General features: G+C 44.9%; 1 protein-coding gene across 1 annotated transcript in view; it reads left to right on the forward strand.

Moving 5' to 3' along the window:
• FHIP1B (FHF complex subunit HOOK interacting protein 1B) overlaps positions 1-26,547 on the forward strand; it is a 142,753-nt gene that overhangs the window by 10,496 nt on the left and 105,710 nt on the right. Inside the window, exon 2 of the mRNA XM_081798695.1 lies at positions 12,597-12,691. The gene's annotated coding sequence lies outside the window, so the exon portion shown is untranslated. The remainder of the gene's footprint in view (positions 1-12,596; positions 12,692-26,547) is intronic.

Here is a 26,547-nt window from a genome sequence, read left to right on the forward strand (position 1 = left end):
AAGGCCAGGTCATTCGGCCTAAGTGAGAGGCCCTGGTCACTGTGGGACCTGAGTGAGGGGTTCTGGTCACTGAAGCCCAAGTGAAAGTTTCTGGTCATGATGGGACCTGAGTGAAAGGTCCTGGTTACTGGGGACTGGAATTAGGGGCTGAGTGGAGGGCTTGATCCCTGGGACCTGGGGGCCATGGCCAGTAAGGGACATGAGCAGGGTCCTCTGATCACTGCAGTCTTAGTGAGGGCCTTGGTAGCTGGGTTCTTGAGGGGGAGGCCACTCCATTAATCCTGAGCTGAGGTGCCTGGGGAGAGCTTCCCTGTGCCCTCAGTCTGCCCAGAACACTGCTGCATGTTCTGGGTCTGACCAGCATGGCTCACAACAGCCAGCAGATGGCACTGTGGCCCCATGCAGCCTGGACTCTCAGAGGGGCAGCTGGTGAGCAGTCCTTGGGGGTGAAGCTCAGCTGAGACAGGCTCAGTGGACCCTCCACCAGCTTTGGGAGCTGCAAGGCCTGGAGGGTAGGGGGGGCATTAGGTGGACTCCAACCAAACTCCCTGGGGTGATGGCCCCAGGCCTCTCCCCTGGAAGCGGAGAATTCTGTGCTGTGGGTTAGGAGTCCTGTGTCTGTTCCATACCCCAGGAACCAGGACAGGCTTGCTCAGTAGTTCTGGAGCACAGAACAAGAACCCGAAATCTGGCCTAATACACCAGATGCACTTTCATCTCTGGGTTGGTTCAGCTGTCCCAGTCCACAGATCCAAGACAAACTAGGATCCACCCTGAACATTAGAGCTCTTGTTTCACAGAACATCCGGTGCCCTGTGAAACCCAGAGAGAATTGGAGTCTGTTCCTTGCCATAGCCAGAACTTGTCACAGCCCAGCACTCATCGATACCACACATCCCAGGGCCCGGTCACTTTCCAGAACCATGTCACATGTCAGGGCTTTGTTGTACCTCAGATACAGTCACAGAGCAGGGCTTGTCATCCTTTGAATAAAGGAATATCCTAGGACCCTGTCAGCAACCCAGAGCCTGTGCTGTCAGTACTTCCCAGGGTCCTGTCACAGCCCATGCTTGGCCCTGAGCTGTGACAGTACTGGGTATGTGACTGAGCCCTGAGATGGGCCTGAATTTGAGTGATACAGAGCCCTGGGCTCTGACTATATCCACAGTGTGCAGTAACGGGTCCACAAACTTGCACCTGTGAGTTGGCCATTATCAGCAAGTATTCATTTATTTTATTTTTTTAAGATTTTATCTATTTACTTGACACAGAGAGAGAGCATGAGTGGGGGAGAGGGGCACAGGCAGAGAGAGAAGCAGACTCCCCGCTGAGCAGGGAGCCCGATGCGGGGCTCGATCCCAGGACCCCGGGATCATGGCCTGAGCCGAAGGCAGACGCTTAGCCGACTGAGCCACCCAGGTGCCTTTAGCAAGTATTCATGATCAGCATCCATAATGATCATGGTGACATAGGAGACACAGATAAAGCAGTTCTCTTCCAGCTATCTGTGGGGAAAGACCAGTTTTATTTTTAAAATTTACATTTTGGATCCATTGCAGACTGACACTTTTGTAAAATGCAGTTAAATTGCTCAAAAAATGAAATTGAAGAAAAAACATACAAAACATAAGCCCATATTTTAAAAAATACAAGTTTCATTTTGGAATGATTTTAGATTTTCAGAAAAGTTGCCAAGAGAGCAGAGATGCTATATGGCCAGCGCCCAGCTTCCCCTAACATCACCATCTTAGATAAACAAGGTACACTTGCCAAAGGTAACAAATTAATATCAGTATAATACAATTAACTAAATTATGGACTCTTTGGATTTTAGCAGTTTTCCTGCTAATGTCGTTTTTCTGTTTCAGGATCCAAGCCAGTGCACTACCGACTGCATTTAGCACACTTCTTATTCCTGGATTCATATCACGTAATCATTCTGTCAAATTGCTATACAAGTTTCTAAGCACTTACTCTTCTTTTTTTAAAAGATTTTATTTATTTATTTGAGACAGAGAGAATGAGAGAGACAGAGAGCACATGAGAGGGGGAAGGGTCAGAGGGAGAAGCAGACTCCCTGCTGAGCAGGGAGCCCGATGCGGGACTCGATCCCAGGACTCCAGGATCATGACCTGAGCCGAAGGCAGTTGCTTAACCAACTGAGCCACCCAGGTGCCCGGCCCCTAATCTTCTAACCCACTCAACATCCTCTATCCAATATTTATTTCTTATCTCAACCACCAGATCTTACTTTTCTTTTTCTTCTTAAAGATCTTATTTATTTATTTGAGATAGAGAGCAACTGAGAGAGGGAGAGAGAGAGAGAGAGAGAGAGAGAGTGCACGAGTGGTGGGGGAGGGGCAGAGGGAGAAGCAGACTACATTTCTTTTTTTTTTTTTTTTTAAAGATTTTATTTATTTATTTGAGAGAGAGAATGAGAGAGAGAGAGAGCATGAGAGGGGGGAGGGTCAGAGGGAGAAGCAGACTCCCTGCCGAGCAGGGAGCCCGATGCGGGACTCGATCCCGGGACTCCAGGATCATGACCTGAGCCGAAGGCAGTCGCTTAACCAACTGGGCCACCCAGGCGCCCTCTAAGCACTTACTCTTGATTTACGAACTTATCTCATCGTGGACTGGCACAAAGAATTTGTGGCCTGGCACTGGTCCACAGGCCACACCTTGAGTAGCACTGGTAGGAAGAATAGTGACTCTATTTACAGCAGGACAGCAAGGGGGTGAGAGGGTAGGAGCCAAATGGTGTGAAGCTAGAGCACAGCGTGCGAAGGAAGATGGTAGCCATACGGTGGGCCTTGGGCATGGCCTGCTTAGAACGAGATGGTGGGAATGGGAAGCTTTTGGGAAAGCAGTCCCAGAAGACAGCCAGTAAGGCTGCGGTTCTGCATTTGTGTGCATCGCACTGAAGCGTCAGTGTAAATACCTGCAACAAGCAGCGGGTACTGAGGACTACGTGTGTGCTCACTGAGCTCTAAGTGTGTCGGGGTGGAGAACGTAGGACTTGAAAAGACAACAGTGGGTATGGGCCCAGAGATTCCAGGGTCTGACCCAGGCCCCTGCCAGTCCATGGACTGTGGTCAGTCTGCACAGTGTAGGGACGACTTAGGTGTAGGATCGTATGACAGGGGAACAGGAAGCACAAAGGTCCGGGGATGGCAGTGTTTCCCCTGAGGAAGGAAGACACCAGGACAATGTGGCTGCGCCCATGCTTCAGGGCCTCCCTTCATCCTGAGTATGTTGGGATCTGGGCCCCCAGCAGGTGTGTAATATAAACACTTTGAGCATTTGTCTCCCCATGTAGGCAGTGGGGTAAATACTGCAACCTCCAGGAGGGTTCTCAGAACGAAAGGAGAACCACATGGAAATGTTGTCATGACACCTGCATGGAGCTGGAACTCTTCCCCCTTACCCCCCTCCCGCTCGGGACAGCCAGCTGGAGTCATCAATTTCCTGTCTTCACCTCTTCCTTTTCCTGTAGGAGCTGGGGCCAAGGTTCTAGTGGGGGTGGTCTAGCCCAGGTCGCATCACATCCCAGATTCTGCCAGCCTCCTCCTCTTTGTATTGGTGCTGCTCACCTCCTGGGCGTCTGGAGGAAGCCTCCGGGGGCCTTCTCTGTGCCTTCCCTCCATCACCTCTAAGATACACGTGGTGCCGCTGAACACTTTCCACACTTCATCATCATTGTGTATTTGACTGTGAGAATAGCGATGGCAGAAACCGTGCCTGTCTTATTCTCCACTCGGTTTCCAGCACCCAGCAAGTGCCTGGCCCATAGTCGACATTTAACCAATATTTGTTGAGTGAAAAATTGGAAGGAAAATATGTGATTTCTTTCTTTAAACAATTTCAAGGGCAGTTAACAGAGAGAAAGACAGAATGTACCGTCAAGTGTCAAAATAGTGGTTGCTTGGAACTGAAAACTTTGCCTGGAAAAAAGATGGCCCAGATACACATGGGTTTAATAGATGATAAAGGTGGAATCAGGAATTACTGGTAAAGGAACAGATTTATTCTGTACATGGTCTGGGAAAACTGGCTACCATCAAAGAAAAAAACAATTAACATCTTCTCACATTGTATACCAAGAATTTTCCAGATGAACTGAGGAGCTTTAAAAACCTTGGAAACACTAAACTGTTTATCACATCTCTGGAAGGAAGTAGATTTCCATATAGCAAAAAGAAGCAACAGAAGCAGATAGCAAGGGGAAGGTTAACTGACTTGACTTTAGAAGTATTTTAAACTTTTGCATGTTAAAAAAAAAATAAAAGGCAACCCAAATAAAAAAGCAAACAAACTAGGGAAATATTCGCAGTCAGCTGCCACAAGAACTTCCATAAATTTCCTTTAAAAGAATACACTGAGGCCCCAATGAATAAACAGGCAGAGTATATAGCAGATAGTTTCCAAAAGAGGAAGGACAGAAGGGTGCTTAATCTTGATAATTAAAGATAACCAACCCCAGGAAGGAGAGGTCTATGGTGGCCAAAAGTGTCAGGGAAAATTCCACAGGGGAGGTGGAGTGTGAACTTGTTCTCGCAGATATGGACTGACAGAGATGGAGGGAAGAGATGCCACACATTTGGGTGGCATTTCCTGTTCACGAGACTCTCCTGGCTTCCCTCTGAATTTGCAAGGCTTTTGAGGCCTAGAGCTGGAGAGTCTCCTTCGTGTCTCTCCAGCCACCATTATCTGTCTGTAATGGAAACAGCTTTCTTCATGGGGACAAACCATTGTGGAACCTCAGGGAGGTCTGGCAGAGGGGTGTTCTGGAAGAATGCTGTGGCCATGAGGGTAGGGAGCTAGCTAAGGACCCCGACTTCCCTGTCCCACCCTCCCTGCAACCTTGGAGTTTTCTGACCTAAAAACCAGCTGCTTGCCCACCCCTACCCCCAACTCCTCGCTGGGGTTGAACTGCTCATTTTTTTTTTTTTTTTTTACAACTCTTCTGGGAATGTAGCAAAACTTGCTTTAATTCTTCTGAGTTAGAGCTCAACTAGCGTTATCATTTGAGAGTCTTTTCTTTATATGACTTTTAATAAATATCTTTTAAAAAATTATGCAGGCAATACATATTCATTGGAGAAAGTACAAATATAGCTGGCATTTCTGAGCGTTTTTCTGAAGGAGAGAGAGGAAGAGAAAATAGAAAACAGAAATAGTTCACCACCAGTCAGATTTCCAAGGACAGCATGTGGATCCCATAGTCAGGAGACACTGCTCTGCCACGAGGCTTTCCAGGCACCTGGAAAGAGAGGCTTTCTCTCCTGCCAGTTCCAGACCTGTGAGGTCTGGGCCCCTCCATTCCTTCACATGGGAGAGGTCTCCTGATGTCACTGGATGCCTCCAGGACACAAAACCCTGATTCATACTTGCTGCTCCTTCCCTCTGGCCTCCCACTCAGCTGTCTCCCTGGTCTAAGGAACTGGACTCATTTTCAGCCTTGTGCATCAGCCATTCTCAATCTTTTCTCCACCCACCACGTGTGATGGATGACATCCATATTCATACACGCTCTCAAAGGTTAAACCCAATTTTATCTAAACCTGGTCAGGATTTTTGCAGGAAGTGAAAGTTGGTAAAAATAACTATTACATCTCAGTGCAACAGGATGACTTGAAATTGGCATGCCTCTTGGTGTGTTAGCAATCTGCCCACTCCTGGCCACTGTGTGTGTGGCTCAGGCTTTGGAGAAGCAATTCCTGAGTACTGGGTGTGACACAACCCCTTTCCCTCCCGAATTAGTGAGGGTGACATTATTATAGGGATAAACTTAGTAGTGGGTCACCACTGAGCCTCATGCATATATTTTATAGCAATTATTGCGTTGTGTGTGTATTTCCCCCATTAAACTTTTCTGTTAGTTGTTGTATCCCTAGTGCCCAGCACAATGCCAGACATTGATTGGTGCAGACTGACTGAACAGATGAGGGAAGCCTGCACGCCTCTTACCCTGACTCTAAGAAACCCTGCCTTCCCTTTTTGCCTCTCTCCCCACCCAGCTGGTACTACCAGCAGCTCTCTGAGGCTACATTTTCTAAACTTAGTTTGCTTTCTTGTTTGGCCTGTTGGTGCTAGTTTAGCATCCCAGCCCTGACTTGTTGGCCCTCTTTCCTGGGCTCCTTTACCCACATTTCATTTTTTCCAGTCATCAGGAGCCCTTGAGATACTCTCAAGGACTTTATTTAGAGTGCAAGATTTCTCCAACCTTCTCCTTCCCCTAGCAGGAGCTCTAGGTTGGCTCTCCACCTAGATTTAACTCTTTGACAGTATACTTACGTCTTATCCACTTCTTTTATAATCACCCAGAGCATATAGCACAGGCCTAGATATATGCTAGACTCACTCCTTTGCATCATACTGTTTATTAAATAAGTAACTGTGTAGTTTATCTAACATCCGTGTCTCCCATTTGGAGGTAAATTCCACAAGGACAGGGATTCTGACTGTTTTATTCACTGCTGTATCCCCAACATCTAGCCCAGGGCCCAGCACATAGTAGAGTTCAATAAAGGTGTGTGATAGGAATGAATGAACGAACGAACGAACGAATGAATTGAATGATTGACCCACAATGATTTTGATAAGCAGGGGATGGTTTTGTTTTTTTGAAAAGAAGCCTTAATGCTGAAAGATCTGTTTGTGAAAGGGGAAAATAGGCCTTGGGGCGGTTGGCGACCAACAGCAGTGGTTAATGCTTAAAGGGACTCCATGGGCAGTCTGGTCAAGTGCAGGGGAGCCTGCTTGGGCCAAAATAGAGGGAACAAAAGGTACTGGGAGGACTGGGAATGGGAGTGGGGATGGTGAGTCACAATTTCCTACATCCATCCCACCAGTTTCTTCCATGATCATATTTACTTTGGACCTTGTACTATGTTCCCAGGGGACCTGGGGTAAAAGTAGAAGTTGGTTTGTTTATCTGTTATACTGTTCACGTGGATTACTGTTTGGCAGCAACGTTTCAAGGAGGGTTATTGCTAATCACTTCTGATGCATGTGGGCTGGGGCAGAGGTGGCCAAAGCTGGCCTTTTGGGAGATTATCCCTGGGATTTACCAATTAGCCCAGCAGGCTCACTCGTTCTCATGAGACCTGGGCCCAGCTGTGGCCCCTGTCTGGACAAGGGGCCCAGGGATAAAGCAGGAGGCAGAAGTCTTGGAGGCAAGGGGCTTTGGCAGCTTCTTCGGGGACCAGAGGGAAGCAGAAAGGAGATGGGCGGTCTGGAGGGACTGTCTAGCTCTTGTTATGCTCACTAGACCTTAATGAAGGCCCCTTGATCTCTGAGCCCTAAGTGATGGGCACTAGGTCCCTGAGGGAATGGGGCTGGATCAAGACTCTGAAAGGTCTAAACATGTTAAAGATTGTGGTTGGTCTCCATATGTCATTCAAAGTAAAACAAACCACAAAATAAGTTTAGTTCAGTAATACAGTTCAGGTTTATCCTGTGATGGTTACATTGATGCTTTTCTGCAAATATCAAATTCTTTTTAAAAACTTCTTTTTTCAGTTTTGTTTTGGTGGTTCTACTTCAGTAATGCCATGCCTGAGGAGGGGTCTGAGGTAGAGGCCCTGTCACTGAGACCTGAGTAAGAACTGGCTCACTGAGAGCCTGAGTGAGGGGCTGGGGGAATGGAGGGAAAAGCTTGGATAACTGAGTGAGGGGTCTATGTGAGGGTCCTGGTCACTGAGGGGGTTGACCTGGGATGTCATTACTGAGGTCTGAGTGAGGGTCCCCAGTCACTGACATTGCTCAGGGTAGGCTCTGGTCAGTGAGGGGCCTAACAAGGTGCGCTGGTCATGGAGGACCTGAGGAAGTGTACCTCATCACTGAGGCATCTGTCGGTAGCCCTGCTTACTGAAGCTTTTGATGGAGGCATCTGCTTAACCAGTTTAAAGGAGAGGCTTCTGTCACAGATTCTCAAGTGTGGTCAGCAGGCCCTAAGTGAGAGGCTCTACTCCCTGAGAGGACCAAGGAGGATGTTTAGGGTCTCTACCTTCTAAGGGGACTGTGGGTTGGGGGTCCTGGCTTTGAGAGGTTTGAAGAAAGAGCTCTGACCACTGAGATATGGCTGAGGGTCTTTGGTCAATGGGAAATACAAATAAGGCCTCCATCAAGTCTGGGCTCATATAGGTGGGGAAAACTGTCCAGTGTGGGGTCCAATAACTGAGATTCTATGGCCAGATTAAGCCGAAGTGGCCCTTAATTCCTCCTCCCCTTCCTCCTTCAGCCTGATCTGCAGGTCTTCCAGTCACCAGTAGATGGCACTGCAGTCTCACAGAAGGACAGGGCTGCTGGCTGGCTTCCCAAGGTGGGGTCCAGGTACAAGCAGGTGAGACAAGAGAAAGGGAATTAGTTGCTCCTCTAACCAGATTCCCTGGAGGCAGGGAGGAACCAGGCTACGATGGCCCAAGCAGATCCCCTAAACATAGGCCGCCTAGAGGCCAAGTCCTCTTAATTGCCAGGCCGACTAAATGCAGTATGACTTTTTACATTTGATTCATTCATACCTTGAGTTGTTCAGCAGGTCTAGTACCTGATAGAGTTTGTGCTAGGCGCTGAGGGAGGATACAAGGGTGATTAAAGAAGGTGGCTGCTGTTGAGAAATCCATAGTCTTGGAGGTGAAACATTAATATAAACAAAATAATTATAATACATGTGATAAGGACTATAGGGATGTACCCAATGCTGTAGAAGTCTAGGGAAGGAAGAAATATAGAATTTGGAGAGTTTGTGAACATAAAGGAAGAAAGAGTTGACACTGACCCAGGGTCTCCAAGTATGATCAGGGTTTTTGTTTGTGAGGAACTTTCCTGGAGTAGAAGCAAAAGTGTGAATAAAGATGTGGGGTGTGAAAGAGCATGAGGGATCATTGTGCACTCCAAATGTCTGCAGTAGAGGGAACTGGGTGGGGATGGGCTGGGAGGGTGGTAAGGAGTAGGGATGACAGATACACAGGTGGGGGGGATCATTAAGAATCTTATAACCCATATTTGGGGATTTGGTTATGGCTGTTTAATGCATGAAGAATCAGGGGGGTTTTCAGGTAGGCAGATGAAATTCAGGGTTCTGTTTAATTTGCCAGTAGCCAAGGTGTGGGGTGGCTTAGGGGAGGAACAGATTGCATGCAGGAACCCCGGTGGGCAGCCAAATTATAATTTATGAGCATTAAGTAAAGAAGGGAGATAGGGAGGAGAAAACAGATTTAGGGGTATTTAGGAGGGAGGATGAATAGGATTTTGTACCAAAGTAGATGTGAAAAGTTAGGAAGAATGAAGAATTTAGGCAAATAATAAATGTGAATATTTACTGAGCATTTAACGTCTGTAACACTTTATCTCAGCCACCATGACAATGCTCTATAAAGTAGGAATTATCATCCCCATTTTCAGATGGAGAAACTGGAGCTCAGCCAGGCTATGTGACTTGCCAAACAAAGGTCACACAGCTGGTTCTGTCCCCAACCTGGTTTTCCTGTCTTCAGCCTATCCCTCTCTAGACCATCCTCCACACTGCCACAAGCTAGAGCTTCCGAAAATCCTTCCTGAAAACCCTCCAATAGCCCTCTACCGTGTAGGGGATAAATTAAATACAAAGCACTTCCCAGTTGCACATAAAGTCCTTGGCTGTCCAGTCCCTGCCACCCCTCCACCTTTCCCCGCCCCATTCTAAGGATCAGGCAGACAGGTTCGCTAGCAACTAATTCCCTAAAGGGCCCACCTCTCTTGCCTGTATGCACTTGTATATGTGGTGTGCTGGTGGTGCACACCCCTCCAGGAAGCCCTCACACATGCTGACCCTTCTGCCTCGTCTGTATACCTATCTCTACCCTGTTGCCTGACCAGCTCCTACTCATCCTTCAAGTGTCAGCTTAAATGTCACTTTCTTAGTGACTTCCTTAAATGTGACTTCCTCAGCCTTTTGTGACTCACCCTCAACCCCATGTGGTTAGACCTTTGCATAATGCCCTGTCCCAGCATTTCCTAACATTTACCACGATGATAATTAAGTAATTATTTTCATAACTATTGACTTAATATTAGTCTCTTCCACTAGACTCTCGGGCTCTTTGACAGAAGGGCCCTGAGGATATTCATTGCAGCTTTTTTGTAACAACAAAAATGCCCGATTGGCAGAAAGCTCTGCAAAAGACACAGATGTTCTTTGGAAGATGGGAGTGTCCTTACTCATAATTATACTTTAGTAACCATTCTCAAAATGTTGGCTTCCTGACACCAAGATTCTTTTACTACCCAACTCAGGAACATTTCCACTAGGGGGCTGTAGTAATGATTCCACTAAATTGGAAACTGGTCATTTTACATTTCTCATGACACACAACAGAAAGGGAACACAAGGTGTCCTAGTGTTGTCTAGGATGATTAATCTTGATGACTATTAAAGGACAAAAGTTCAACTGAGTGAATCTGAAGATCTAATTGGCTTTATTAAGTGATTTGTGAATCCCGTAGCACCCCATCTAGTGGGTGTAGAGATATGCTCTGAGAAGTTGTACAAAAATACAAGATTTTTTTAGGAAGGAGGGTGTGGCAAGACATTATTAGCAGAAGGAAAAGAAAGGATTGTTTCAGGCAGAGTCACCTTCCCTTGGGGAAATGGCAGGGGGTCTTACCATGCAGATTAGCTCATCTTCCTCTGGGGGTCAGGGGATGGACAGGGCCCATGTGACAGATGGCTTCATTGGTGCTGACCAGAACAGTTCTGACTGACTGGTTTAGATTACATTTCTATGGGAGATTGAAATTGCAATTGTAACTGAACTCCAGGGGTTTGCCACTTGGGGGTATCAAATTGAACACAACCCAAGGAAATTTGTAAGCCAAGAGCTTTTTATTACTTGGTACAAGTAAGGAGACAGGGAGATAGCTCTCAAAGCACTGTCTCCCTGTGGGGTTAGCACAGGAAGCTTTGATTTAGTGTATTAGTGGGCGGGGCAGGGAGTTTAGGCACTTCTGGTTCAGTTGGGCATGCCTAGCATGGCAACATGCTAGTGCATACATCATATGTTCTAACAATGGCAGAAAACTGCCATAGAAGGAGATCTTGGTATTATGATGAACTAAAGGTAACTTCAGGACAACTCAGGGGGGCTTCTGCGCAGGTCCTCAGCTCCAATCCGGCTCAAACTGGCTCAGTAAGGAGATACCAGGCAAGACACACTTAGCAAGGGGCTATCAGGTGAAACACCTAGTTGGGTGTCTCCTTGGGGGCAACTGTAGGTTCTTCGAAACAAAATAGTTCCTTCCCTGCTTTTGTCCCTTCCCCTCCTCCCTTCTGCTGATAGCTTTTAGCCCTCTTATTTGAGTAACTTCCCGTTGCATCCTGGTTAACACAATTAAGTTACTATTAAGACCTGGTTTGGTGACTTGGCTTAAGTGACTCCATTTTGGTCCTGTGGTTTTCTTTTCTTTTCTTTTTTTTCTTTTCCAATCTAACACCACAGTGTTTATCCCACCCTTCTCTTTTTCCTTGTTTGTAACATATTTCTTTGACAGGAGAAACTGGCTCTCATAAACTATATTATATATACATAGTTGATCAACCCTAGTATACACATCATTTCAGAACTGGTAATCAGTATCATTATGAGGAACACATCTTTGAAATACAGAATAGGGCCCCCGGGTGGCTCAGTTAGTTGAGCATCTGCCTTTGGCTTGGCTCATGATCCCAGGGTCCTGGGATTGAGCCCCGTGTCATTGTCCAGTTGTCAGGCTCCCTCCTCAGTGGGGAGTCTGCTTCTTACCCTCCCTCTGCCCCTCTCCCCCTTATCCTCCACCCCCCCATACTCATCCTGTCTCTTTCTCTCTCAAATAAATAAGTAAAATCTTAAAAAAAAAGAAATACCGAATAATTTATGGACAGTACTTTTATATTCAGTTCAAAATATAGTTTTCCAAAGTAAATTTGGTTTCCTTCTCACCTCCTTCATTGTAGTTATGTTATTCATTTGTCAAGCAGGTAGGCTCATTTGCTATAGTTTGTATTTTATTTTGCATTCCCCCCGCTACCTGGGGTATTAATTTTTCCCTTCTAACTTACAGTAATATTTACTCTTTGTGGTATACAGTTACATAGGTTTTGGCAAATCCATAGGATGGTGTGAACATCAACACAGTGTGATTGAACATGATCCACACATGAACAATGATCTTTTGTGTATAGTTCAGTGCATTTGCACAAATGCACACACCTATGTAAGCTATACGTCTGTCAAGATATAGAACATTCCCAGTTGGTCAGCCAGCAGGAAAGGTGAACTAGAGGCTGAGCAGAGGGTGCTCCCCAGTATACAATCACTGATGATAGTGTGGAAGGAGCAGGTGGACTGGGGTGGAGGTCCTCAGGCAAGCGGTGTGTGCCGATGGTTTTCTTTTTAACATTACTCTTGGAGAAAAGTGGTTTTCCCTCCCTTTCAGGGGTTTGTTTCATACAGAGGGAGTTCCTCTGGAGTGACACTCTTGGCCTCTCTCCCCAGAAGAGAAGTCGGTAACTTACCAGAAAATTTGAGAAGAACAAGGGTAGCACACTGGTTCAGCTCTTCCATGTCTTTCTTTGGCAGTCGGACTGGCTACAGAAGCATGCGTTCCGTAGGACATTTTCAAGGGACTTGCCCCAGCGGGGAGACCTTCGTTTTCCAGGCTGATCTGTAACTGGGTAGGTAAACCTCTCTTTATTTCTGGGACTCACTATTAGAAAGTTTATCCAGTTATATAAATCACCTTCTCCAATATGAGCTTTATCAATAATAAAAGTAGTATGTTGACTTCTACCTTTTAATTGGTTTTGAACTGAGGAGAGGGAAAGAGGGGACTATTTACTGAGGATCCATAGAACTTCAAGATCCAATTTCACTGGATCAGAAGCCTTAAGAAATAGGCGCGCCTGGGTGGCTCAGTCGTTAAGCGTCTGCCTTCGGCTCAGGTCATGATCCCAGGGTCCTGGGATCGAGTCCCACATTGGGCTCCCTGCTCAGCGGGAAGCCTGCTTCTCCCTCTCCCACTCCCCCTGCTTGTGTTCCCTCTCTCGCTGTCTCTCTCTGCCAAATAAATAAATAAAATCTTAAAAAAAAAAAAAAAACGAGACTTAAGAAATAAACAAGGAGTAGAATTTGGGGATCCAACCAACATGTGAAGAGGCTTCTGGTGAGGCTAGGATGCATAGCTTTAGGTACGTATAGACTTTAGTAAGCATGTATTTGTGACTGTGTGGTCTGTGGTCGCTTACATGGAGCCACGTGGATGGCTTGTTTATGGGTGGAGTTGGTTCTTATCTGTTGTAACTGGATGGCGGCTTCAGGTTTTTGGTGCCAGGTGTGTGGGGTTTTCTCCTTGGTGGGTCCCCACGACTTGGGACTTTATCAACTGGTGAGGATCTGTTTTTATAGAGGCAGGGCGGTGGGTTGGCTTTAAGATACAGGGGCAGGCCGTCCTGCCTTCAGCCAAAATTACTCTGTCTCAGTGCATGTGGGTGGCCTCAAGATTTATTTAGGCAGATACCACCCTGGGCCAGGGTCCGAGGGGTGGGGCAGGTGGGAATGGCTCAGCTGACACTGGCCTCAGCAGGTGCCTGCTGCACAGAATCTAGCAAGCCCGTACTGGCCACGCTGCTCTCAGAAAAGGCATAGCCACGGTAAAAGTGAGAGCCTTGGGTACAACGGCTGCAGTTTATCCTTGAACTACACGGCTGTTAGACTTAGCATTTGTGCATGGGCCACGCAGGGGCCACACAGAGATGCTGGTGGGCTGCAGTGCCTTAATAAGCAGGGGTAGCTGAAGCAGGAAGGCTTCAGTTGTGGAGAAAAGAGTCCTTCTCTATAGGAGCCTTTCAGACATGGGGGGTGCAGAGCAATTGTTTACCAGGTGTATTATTCATCAGACTGCTCCAAACTTGATCCAAAATAATGCTGTTTTGAAATTACCTCACCCAAGAGAGGGAACCATGGAGAGACTAACCTCCTCTCACTACATGTTGAGAAGACCAGAATGGGTGGATAAAAATGGGAAAAGGAGATGCATCTAGGTCTAGTTGCTCTTAAAGAGGGTATAAGAACAGAGTAAGATGTCTGAATTTTTATTAGCTCAGAAACAGTGATTAGATCCTAAATAAATCTAGAAAGAGATAAGAAAGTCCAGATTTCAGAGCTGACTGGAATGACTCCCTCAAAGATGCTAAATTTAGGAAACCCAGTAAGAGGCAGCTTCTCAAAATGAGAGAAATCATAGTGTGAGCAAATTATAAAGTCGTAGTTTACTTTTTTTGTATGCCAGACATATTCTGTTGACTTTATCAGTTTATCTACTGAGAACAGTAGCCAAGAACATTCCAGTTCACCTCTACCAGGTTTTGACTGCAGTACCCTCAACTGCGTGGGAAGTCAAAACACTTTAAAAAAAAACCCAACATAACCACAAAGCCATTATGACACTCAAACTTATTTCCTTAATATTATTTAATGTTCAGTTAGCCTTAAAAAATTCAATTAGACTTCAAATTTCCCAGATTATGTCATAATTTTTTTCAGCTTGTTTTTGGAATCAGAGTCCAAATAAGATCCAATCATTAATATTAGTTTATAAGTTTCTTAGATCTCTTTTAATCTATACATTTACTTTCCATCTTTTTTTTTTCTTTGAAATTTATTGGCTGAGGAACCTGAGTCATTTATCCTGCAGAAGGTCCCACAGTAGGCATGAATTGCTTAGATATCATTGAAAATGTTTCTTTGTCTCATATATTGCTGGTGAATTAGTAGTTAGATTTAGAGATTTGATCAGATTCAGATTTGATTTTTGATTTGACCCCTTGGGGCAAAGTGGTCATTTCTCTGGTAAATTTGGAAAGAATGAATTGGGTATGCTCAATACAGCTCCTCTGGCTCTTTTTAGCCAGACTCTCCCAGGATATATACATTCTCCTTTCCTCCTCCAGGAAGTAAAATTTAAAGGGGTCTTCCCTGGATGGGGTGGAGGATGGAGTGGGGAGTAGGGAGAGCTACAGTTTTCTTGCACAATCTATGAATGAGTGGGCTAGTTTCCCTAATCCTGGGGTTCAGGATCAAGAAGCCCAATTACTAAATGATAAAGCCACATCTATCAATATCAACTTTATCAGTAGTGTTGTTATTTTGACCTCTCATATACCTTATTGTTTTGCATTATTTCTCAATTGATTCAGAACTCAGGCGGAGAATGGGGTGGGTATTATTTATTGGAGCCTCTAAACTACAACCACCACCAGGGATAAATAGACTAGCTACTTGTGTTAGAGAAGCTTCTGTGCCTTCCTTGCCCACAGGTCCTATTAAGAGTTGGCCATATTGGGCACCTGGGTGGTTCAGTTGGTTAAACATCTGCCTTCAGCTCAGGTCACCATCCTGGGGTCCTGGGATCGAGCCCCACATCAGGCTCCCTGCTCACCGGGGAGTCTGGTTCTCCCTCTTCCTCTGCCCCTGCCCCGCTCATGCTTGGGCTTTCTCTCTCAAATAAATAAATAAAATCTTAAAAAAGAGTTGGCCATATTTACTGTATTCATCTCATTCCCTCACCCCTGGGCAATAGCTGTTTGGACCTCACCCAAAGCTACCAGGTAGATGCTCACTCTCTTTATCTTTCAGGAAATTCTACTAAGACACAGTGACTTTAATTATTTGATAGCAGGTGCATGAACTGGATTGGGAGAGACATTTTCTGGCCCTGTGCCTTGCTGATAAGTAGGTACAGAGACTCAGCTTCAGGGAAGCGGCATGGAGCAGGCACACAGAAAGGAGTGGAGATAAGCGATCAGGAGATCTTTAAGAATCAGAGTCAGAAGACGGGCTCTCTGACCTTATTCTGGTCCCACAGGCTTATTTTGGGTCTTAGAGTCAGTGAGATGGTCACTTCACCCTAGGTTGATGAGATGGAGGGAACTGTACTCCCTGGACTTGCTGAAGAGACAGCACTGTAGTTTTCTGGAAGAACTTTCGTGACGGGCTCGCTTGAGGTAGAAGCTAAGAAGCCAGGGAGTCTGAGTATGGACAAAACATCTGCTGGAGCAAGGAAAAGCATTTTCTTACTCTGGAGAGAGAAGGAAGAAAGAGAGTAAGAGTGTGGGGAGTAGAGTCTGCGACATTAATGTGACATTTCCCATGACCAACCCTCCGAAACTTTGGAGTTCTGATCTCTTGAAATAGGAAATTTTCAATGTCCTTAGTGAAAGTTGATGAAGCATCTGTGCTTGGCACCCAGATTCATTTGGAAGAATCAAGGCAGCCCAAGGGAGTGTAGGAGCCCTGAGTGTGTGTGTGTGTGTGTGTGCATGCATGTGTATGGTAGAAATGGATCAGAGTGTGTAGAACTTTGGGCTTGAAATGGACGTTTAGAACTAACTGTAACCGGATGATATCGGTCACTTGGAATGTGAGCCTCCTTCACTTCCTCTTTTGAGGGCAGAGTCCTGTAATCTACACAAAGACCCCAAAGCTTCAGTCATATTGCCCCTCAAATTTGTCATCTCTGCCAGGCTGTCCTATCATTATGGTTATTTCCCCCTGCCCTCAGTATAGCCTGTCACCACCAGGAGCTCCTCATTACAGCCCACTTAGGTCTCTTTCCACTACATCAAAGGAAGAGTGTTTGGGGCAGATCTTCCTTCCCCTCGCAGGTCTCTTCCTTTAGTCTCTCCCAAATTACCAACAGCCTAAGTGATTATATGCAGGTTTCTTCACCGAAGAGTTGAAGCAATTTCAGAAGGGAGATTCAGTGTCAGAGAGGGGAAGGATAAAGTGCTCTTAACTTTTTTTTTTTTTTGAGACGTTTTCTTTAGTTCTCAGAGGGATAGTATGTACAGATCTAGATCCTTCAGGCTCCCTGGATTTTAGCTGGACAACGTTTTCTTCTTCATGGGCCTCCTTTTAAAATTTGTCCCATTTGAAACCCCGCCAGTTTCCACACCAATCATAGGAAGGGATCTCACTTCTTGGATCTTTTCTCTCTCCAAATTCACCATCCTTACCTCACCCCAACATCCTAAGTCACACTGTGCCAATTTGAGGTGAGCCCCCAGGATGTTAAGCTAGTTCAAAATGATGCCTGTTGTCACCCAAGTCTTGCAGAACTGTATAGGGGAAGAGGCGGGGGTGGAGGGGAAGAAGAAGAACTTCTGGGTCTGTAATTAGTTGTGGATTTAGATCTTCCTGGCCAGATTTCCTTTTCCATATTCTTATATGTGTGAACAGCAATCATGTCAGTTCGTTTGATTAATAGAATTGTTGTATTAGCTCATCCACTGCTCCCAGGAACAGACATTAATTTTTAGAGAGTACAATCTAGACTCATATTGAAAAAGGATATATTTCCTCAATTAGAAGGACATCTCGCCTTTTTCCCAGAGTTAGTGGGCCCCATTATTGTTCAGAAAAGAGGTCTGGTTTCTTTCCTGCTCTGCCTGGGAAGCTATTGAAAGAATAAATAAGCTATATTATCCTTTAATGGCTCCTCCCTTTTGGTAATTCAGGAAGGGCTCGAGACTCAATAAATTGTTTCAATAGTCTGCTTTGGGAGCTGGGGTAGCTGCCAATTCTTTTATAATAAACCCACCTTCATTTAAATTAACCAAGATAGTTTCTGTTCCTTGCAACCTACTGATCCTTGTCTAGAAGAGAAAGTGGTTCTGACAACTAGGTTTGCAAGCAATAGAGCCTCAAAAGAATGTGGATACTGTCTCTAGCATTGCTGCATGGTATCAAGTGGTAAAGATTCTTTCATCCTGGGCAGAGCAGTTTGGTGAAGCCTGGGCAGCTTGAGTGGGCTTCTGCTTATTGCAAAAAAGTGATGCCTAAGTAGCACCCAATATAATAGAGGCCTGGAGAATTATGGGTAGAATATGAGGAGCCCCTGGCATGACTTCTTATTCTGCCATATCTGGTAGTAAAGGTTACTTAAAATATTAGCACAATTCTAGACTAATTCACCAAGGGTTCAGACTCTTCTGAAGTATGAAGGTTTGGGTCAGTTCACCTCGTAAAGAAACCCTAACCAGTGTAGGTACTGGTTAAGAGCCTAGGAAACAGGAGATGCACTATAGAGGACAGACAAAATAAAGATCAGTTTTACTTCTAAAATTCAACCATCAATTTCTCATCCAAATGGGATGGGATTTTATTTGATTTAAATTTAGCTTATTTTTATTTTGTATATATTTTTTAAGATTTTATTTATTGTAGAGAGAGAGAAAGCATCAGGGGGAGGGGCAGAGAGAGAGGGAAGCAGACTCCCTGCTGAACCTGAAGACCGAAGCACGGCTCAATTCCTGATACTGGGCTCAATGATCTTCTGACACTGGGCTCGATCCCAGAACCCTGAGATCATGACCTGAGCCGAAACCAAGAGTCCAACGCTTAACCAACTGAGCCACCCAGGTGCCCCTTTTAATGTTTAACTCAATCTGTTTTCTGAGCTTTTAACTCTAGTCTTAACCAACTTCTCCTTCTCTCTCTCTTTCCCTCTTCCTCATAATATTTGACATTTCAAATCTTCCCAGTTTATTTTGCCCTCTCATTCTAATGGTCCCTGATTGGCTGGAAGGATATGAGAGGGAGTCCCTGACCTGGCGAACACAAGCTTCAGTCAAGGACTGGGTAGTGCAGGCCACTTTCTGAGAGTCGTGTCAGGAGGTCTTTCTGCACACCCCTTCCTCAAGATCCAGGTCCCACAAGGTTTGTGCACTACATGGGGAAGCCAAGAGTTTCCCTATGGTTACTGCTTTTGGTTTCAACCAAGACACTATGTGTTGCCCTCTTGAGGCATCTAGGTCCTAGATTGAGCCTGGGATCAAGGGCGGGGCGGGGGGGGGGAGGCGGTGCTTAAAATGTTCAGCTGTAGAAAAAGCTTATTTCTGCCTCCCCTTCACTCACTTGTGTAGATAAAACAAAGCAAGTCCTGTGAGGAGCCTAAGCAGAGGGTTATTTAAGGGGAGGGAATAGACATAAAGCAAAGCAGTGCATTCTTTCCTTTCCTTTCTCAACTTTTGTTGCCAAGATATCGCCATAGTCTACAGGCTTTCCTTCAGGGTGGGCACATCTGGCAATGAATATGATGGTGACTCCTTTTGGACAGGTGAGCTGGCTTCAGGGAAAGCCAAGGAGCATCATTGATACCAGCAAGGTTCACTGCTCCAAATATAGTAGTGCTGGCCCGTGACCAAACTCGGCCCATGAGTGGTGTTTCCCCCACTCCCGTCACTGCTTCTCACTGGTCTCTCTCTCCCAAGGTTGCCAATCAGAAGCAGGGGCTTAATTCTTATTAACACATTTACTCCTAAGCTGTCATTGCAAGCATGATCTACCTTGTTTAATGAAGCAAATTTTGTGTTTTCTTCAATTAACAAATCTGTATTGGGCGCCTTCATGTTCTAGGCTCTTGTGTGCTTAACATTTGTTTATTAAAACTAAGAACTAAAATATCTGTGGTAACCAGCTGTGGGTAGGTTCAAGGTTACATTTACTTTTTTACTCAAAACTGCATGCTCCAATCTAAACATGCTCATCCTTCTCATAACCCTCACATCCCTTTTCCAGGGTGAGGCAGGCTTGCAGTGCACATCCTGAGCATTTTTACAAGAAGGGATCTTGTTAAAAAAAAAAAAAAAAAAGAAGGGATCTTGTTAACTTCGACAGACAGTTCTTACAATACTTCCCCCCCGCCAAAGGATAAAATCAACAATAATAGGGGCGCCTGGGTGGCACAGTCAGTTAATTGTCCGACTCTTGGTTTCAGCTCAGGTCGTGATCTCAGGGTTGTGAGATTGAACCCTGAGTTGGGCTTCTCACTCAGCCTGAGGTCTGCTTGAGGTTCTCTCTCCCTCTCCCTCTGCCCTTCCCACTCATGCTCTCTCTCTCTCAAATAAATAAATAAATCTTAAAAAAAAAAACAATAATAATATTCCCACAATCAAGATAAACCATGTTGGAAGGTATATATTTTTGAGAGTGCTCATCTAGGTCCTGAAGCATTTCAGAAACTACTCTCCTATTTCCTTCTCTACCAGTTTTAAATGGTCCCCAATGCTGATGGAAGAAATCACTTCTCCATTAATCGCTTTGTGATTTCATTCACACTGATCATTTCCTGTCCTTAAGATGTGGCTCTCAGGTGAAATGGAAGATTTCTTTGTCTCATCTCTCAGAGAAACCTGTGTTATTGTTATTGGTAACATTTGGGGTGGCTCACACACCCCTGCAGTATTAACTAGAGTAGTTAATTAACTAGGGGCAGTATTAACTAGGGGTGGGTGGGTTAGTAGGGTAGCCACTTGCCACATGTAGCTGTTAAGCTTTTGAAATGTGGATTGTGTGACTGAGGACTTAGTTTTAATTGTAATTTATTTTATTTTATTTTATTTTAAAGTAGGCTCCATACTGAGAGTGGGGCTTAAACTCACCACCCTGAGATCAAGACCTGAGCTGAGATCAAGAGTCAGATGCTTAACTGACTGAGGCACCCAGGTGCCCCCTTCAATTGTAATTTAAATTTAAACAGCCACCAGTGGCCAGTAGCTATCATACTGGACAGTGCCAGGCTAGAGAAGTCCTGAGACAAATTTAGGAAAATGGGTTTTGGATCACACTGCTTGTATTAGGCTTTACCAGGTGGCACTCTAATCTGACTTCCCAAGGATCCTTCAACCCCTAGCTTAATTGGAAGGAGCCATTTCCATTCTTTGTTGGAGGATTTGCATTGTAACTCTACAACTTTTATAATACAGCAGCACCCAGACATTGCAGTTTTCTATCTTTATAAACTTTCTTATTCTAGTTGGAGCCATGCAAGTATATGGTTTCCTCAATATATTGCACAAATTTTCCAGTCGTGGAAGTATCAATCAGTAAATATCTATCTTTTCTTTTTTCTTTCTCTTTTCCCGCCCTCCCTTCCCTCTCCCTCCCTTCCTTCTTTCCTCTCTGTCCATCCTCCATGGCCATCCTTCTTCTTTCCTTCCCTTCTTTCTCTCTTTCTTTTTTTAACATAAATCTCTAGCCCACATCAGTAGGACGGCTCCAGCCCCCTCCTGCGTTCCCCCACCTACATTAGCTTCCAAGCAAACTGAACTTTGGCTGAATCTCATGCCTCCAAGACCAGCCCCACCTCCTCCCCCTGGTCTCTCTCCTTGGTCCAGGCCCTGAAGCAGCCCTGTGTACTCCTGTGGGGAAGGAGTGCCTTGCTCATTGCTCTCTGGTCCATTCATTGTGTGGCTTAGATGCAACTTGGTGACAGCAAGGATGTCTTAAACCTTATGTCCTGACTGTTCAATTAATACTTCCTTCATCCAACTCCCCACAATTAGGAGGAGTCATGATTAATCTGCAGCTCCCACAAACAGGCAAATTAACTAGTTGGCAGTGCACTCATTTTGTAAGTATATTACCTCCATGAGATTCAGTGGATTACTGTGATACCATCCCCTTTGACAGGATGGGGTCTGATACCAAAAAGCTGGGGTACCAGCCTCAAGGACCATTCCATCAGTCATAGGGATCATTCTCACTCTTGGATTAAATGGGTAACCTTGCAGACCTATCAAAACATGGTTACCCTTTTCAGAGCCTCTAACTGCCATACCTGGCTGGCTTAGTGAATGATTATTCATACTGGCTCTGAGAGCTTTCTCTTCTGCTTTTAAAATCCACTGCATCCAAATAGGATAAGAAATATTTAATAGGGTACTTTGTGTTGTGCAGTATTGCTAAACCATGCCAATTGCCTTAGAGTGGGATCGGATGACAGAGCCAAAGCTGTTCTCTGCCAGGGTAAAGCTTACTTCTCTCACTTCCCTAGCTGAATTGATTAGCAACTCTCTCTTTTTTTAGACACCAAACAAATGAGTTATTTTTCAAACAAAATCTTACAACTAAACACCATCCAGCTAATGCAGTGCTAAATCTTATAAGCCACATTTCCCAGTTGTGATAGATACTAGGTGGCTCATAATGACTTCTCCTTCCTTGGACCCAGCCTGAGATATACAGGGACCTCTGTACTAAGATGAATGTGGCTGCAGGACTCTAGCTATATACAATTTCCTGTTAGTCACCACTGGTCTGGAATCACTGCCCATGGCATCATGGTTAAGACTGTCTTCCGTGCCACATTGTATCTTTCTGTCTAGAGGGCTGCCCTATGAGAGGGAGGGCACACCATTCCCTAATGATTTGTCCTGTCCTTTATTATGTGGGAGGCAAAATATGGTCCCAGATCAGAGGCTGTAGTTGAGATATGCCATATTAGCTCAAGGTAGAGGGTTGCAGCGGCTTTGATGGTGGCTCCTTGGTTATTTGCCAAAGAATGCAAGCTCAAATCCAGGCGAGGCTAAGGCCCTCCCTGTCAGAGCCCACTGAGTTCCTCAGATTACAGAAGAGGTTCAATGGAGTCTATTCAGTAAGTGTTCTAGGCTTTTTGCCTTTTGGAATGTCCCAGGACATTTCTGTAGGAAAAGCTCAACTCCCGCATCCTGACCATTGGCTCCAGCAGCAATTACATACTCCAAAACTATGGGCTTCGGCCAACCTCGGTCTCATCTCAGGTGCATGATGTTCTGATGTGCTTTGGCCAAAATGTTCATCCATGGCATATTGATTTACTTCATTGTTAAAATTTTTCTGCCCCTAATCCTTTTGGTAGGTGTCTTTCTGTGTAATGGTTTCCTAGGGCCGCCATAACAAATTACCACAGATTTAGTGGTTTAAAACAACAGAAATGTACTCCCTTCCAGTTCTGGAGGGCAGAAGCACAAATCTGTTGGTAGGGCTACGCACCACTGGGCGTTCTGAAGGAGAATCCACTCCATGCCTCTCTCCTAGCTTCTGGAGGCTGCTGGTGATCCTCAGTGTTACTTGTCTTGTGACTGCTCTCCGATCTCTGTCTCAATCTGCCTATCACCTTTTTCTTTTTCTGTGTCTCTGTTTTGTCCTTTTCTTACATGGGCACTATTCATTGGATTTAGGACCCATTTTAAAACTAGGATGAAAAAAAAAATAAAATAAAACTAGGATGATCTCATCTCAATATCCTTAACATAATTACTCTACTATAAGAGAGTAAAACTGGTAAGACTCTACTACCAAATAAATAAGCTAACATTCACAGGTATCAGAGGTTAGAACTTGGACATAGCTTTTTTGGGGACACCATTCAACTCACTAAAAATGCGAGAAAAAAATAGTGGCTTAATTTATTAGTATGCCTGATTTTTATAAAAAGGCGTCCCCAAACCTCTTGGTTATAGTAAACCATTCCAGGATCTTCCATCCATTTGGTGATTTTGATTTCTGGATTCAATTCAGATTCCTATTTCCTGTTGCCCCAAACTTAGAGCTCTCTTAATTGCCAGTGACACAGAGCTCCGTCATTGTGTGGAATGGCCTTACCCCTTCCGTAGACAGGATGTCTATGACAAAGGGTGGAAGGTAGCGCCTGTCCACTGAGGCTCATTCCCTGTTAAATGCATGGTTCTGCCTGTGTTGCACATTGTTACTCTTGATTCAAGGGTTAAGTCCCTAGAGGACGCCCCAGTTTGTCTGGGCAGCTGAAGGTGAGGTTTAGGGTCAGGGATGCTTCTTGTACAATTAACTCACATAGCCACCCCTCATCCTTTCTTAGATTTCCCCCCATTTAATAATCAAAGACTGTTAGTCTGTATTGCAGTGTGAGACAGAGCATTCCAATTTACAAAACAACCCTGAAACCTCTGGTGAATCTTTCCACTAGCTTTTGTGGTAGAATCACAATCAATTGTTTTCCAAAAACAACATAGTTCTCAGAGGCTGGAAGCATTGCCTTAATTTAAACTCGAAATATTTCTGGTATATTTTTCCTGCTTGGATCTGCCTCCTTCCCTCCCTGCCCCAAATCAGAGGGGGAAGAGGCAGAAATCAGAGAGGCCTCAAGTCTTACCTTTCTTTCTGACTTATAGGGCACCAGGGGTAGAGCTGACCAGACTGTGACTTGTAACCTGGTCAGGGCCGTCACCGAAGCTCCTCTGAACCCTGTTCAAAGTATGTGGCCTTTTTGGATAATCCAAGAGATGGAATGTATAAGAATTCCAAGGTGGAGCATATGCCAACTCTAAAACCCAAACACCCCCATTAGCAGCTGTTCTTTGTTGTGGTGGGAGGTATTCCATATGCTTCCCTACCTGCCCCAGGCCTAAGTACCACTACTTCTTAACCCGTCTGCCGGATTCCTTGTAGCTGGTCCCCAGAACTGATGGCGCGTATTCATCCCCTCAGTGCCTCTGCCACTTTGTTTCAGGGGATCTTTGCAACATCATATAGTGGGGCACCTGACGGCTGAGAAAAGAAGAAAGAAAACAAGGATGCAGAGTGATACCACCTAAGGCACTGTAATCTGGTCTGTCGCTCTCAGAGGTTTCCTTTACCTTTCTCTCGTTGAAAGTAAAGGGAATATCCAACCGTTCTTGATACCAGCAGAGACAGAGGGCCATCCGTGAGCAGATCTTTGTTAGGCAGATTTAACCCTGTTGAGAGGCGTAGTGGATTTTTATTTTTTTAATAAAGCCAGCCGTTCCTCATAGTATGCCAAGTTCTAGGAAGGGGATGGGCCAGTGTATAAAAGGAACCCTTGACAAATAGAGCGGGTAATACCTTTTTTCAGTTTTTTAAAGGTTGTGTTGGCTCCACCACCATTGCATTCCACTAATTTTTGCAAGATCAGTTATATTTGGGCAACTGTTAATTTAATTGTCTATGATCTACAAGGAGTCTTCAGGCTCTATTAACTTTTCCTACAGAGAATTTCGTACTTCCACAGAATTAACTGGGGAGGCCACTGAGGAGGGCAACCTATGTAAAGGGATAATGTGATGATGTTGGTGATTAATTATTGAATAGATTAGTTTTCCAGGGTTATCAAAGTAAATTACCATAAACTGTGGCTTAAAACAACAGAAATGTATTCTCTCAGAGTTCCGGGAGGCTGGAAGTCTGAAATCAAGGTGTTGCTGGGCCATGCTCCCTCCAAAGCTTCTAGGGAAGAACCTTTCCATGTCTCTTTCAGCTTCTGGTCACTTCAGGCATTCCTTGGCTTCTGGTAGCATAACTCCAATCTCTGCCTCCATTAGTACATGGTATTCTCTCTGTGTGCTCCATGTCTTCTTATAAGGACACCAGTCCTATCGGATTAAGGGCCCATGCTTCTCTAGTATGATCTCATCTTGATTACATCTGCAAAGACCCTGTTTCCAAATAAGAACATATTCATGGGCATCAAAGGTTAGGACTTGAACATACTTTTTTCGGGAAACACAATAAACCTACAACAGTGGGTCTCCACTTTTCATGCCCACACCAAGGAGTTTGAGGGAGTGGGTTGCAGCCATACCCCAGAAATCTTTAAGATGAGGTTACACTGCCTTCAAGGGTTTCATTCTGCATCCTTGTTTTGTTTTTTCCTTATCCTAATTGGAAACTGCAATATGGTTTCTTCTTGGATACTCCATGAACAAGGTTACACTATCATAATTTCTGTCAGTCTGGGCTTTGTTGACTCAGGGCATTCTTCTGGGTCACCCCAAGTTATTTTTATCTACCTTATGGGCTTCCCTTTTCCAACATCAGTCAGTTCCTATACTTTTATACCTAAGGTTTTAGAGAGACCCATAGAATCATCAATAGCTTTATTGCTAAGTTTTATGCTCCTCCTTGCTCTATATATCCAGAGAGGGATTTAGCAGGTCTTTGAAAAGACTACAAGTCTTGCTTCCAAATTCATTGGACCCCTTAGCATTATTCCTCAAGGCTGGTGATTCTTTCATAGGCTTCCTCTAGAAGATATTTTGATTGACTAATCCTAGCAGTGCTGAGATATCCACTTTTCCTCCCATGCCATCCATGTTTCTAGGGAAGGTCTAGAAGTAGGCCTAATTTGTCAAAATGTAATTTTCAGCTCTCTTGTCACTGATGTGTGAAGGAACCCAGGCTAAAGCTTACCAATGCAGGAAACTTCCCTAGCCATAGAATTTGGTTCTGGAATGGCCATGTAACCCAGTGGAAGGCAAGTGGATTCTGGGAGGCTTCTGGGAAATAGATGTCCTAAATTTTAAGATGGTCCTTTCTTTTCTCTTGACCTTGTGTGTTGATATGAGACCTGAAACTGCTGTAGCCACCTTGTGCCTAGTTTGGGAATGAAGCTGACTCCTGGGAATGAAGCTGCACAGTCTAGAGAACTGTAAAGAACTAGATTTGAAGCTGTGACTGACCCACAATTAATCATCACTCTACAGTGGTCTTTTCCAGTTATGTTCAGATTGGATTTCTTGCTTCTAAGACCTGAATTGGGCTTTCTATTCCCCTGATTTGAAAGCATTTTATCTGGCACATCCTGATGGGTCTGTTTGAGCAAATGGAAGATCCAGTGGAAGAGAGAGTGATTCCCATCAGGCTTCCAAGGGAGTCTTTCCTCAGTGTGAAGCAGAGGGCTCAGGCTCCATAACCTCATATTTGTAGAAGTCAGTCATCA

This window comes from Leptonychotes weddellii, chromosome 11, assembly GCF_054177405.1.
Source record: "Leptonychotes weddellii isolate Sample4059 chromosome 11, ASM5417740v2, whole genome shotgun sequence".
NCBI lineage: Eukaryota > Metazoa > Chordata > Mammalia > Carnivora > Phocidae > Leptonychotes > Leptonychotes weddellii.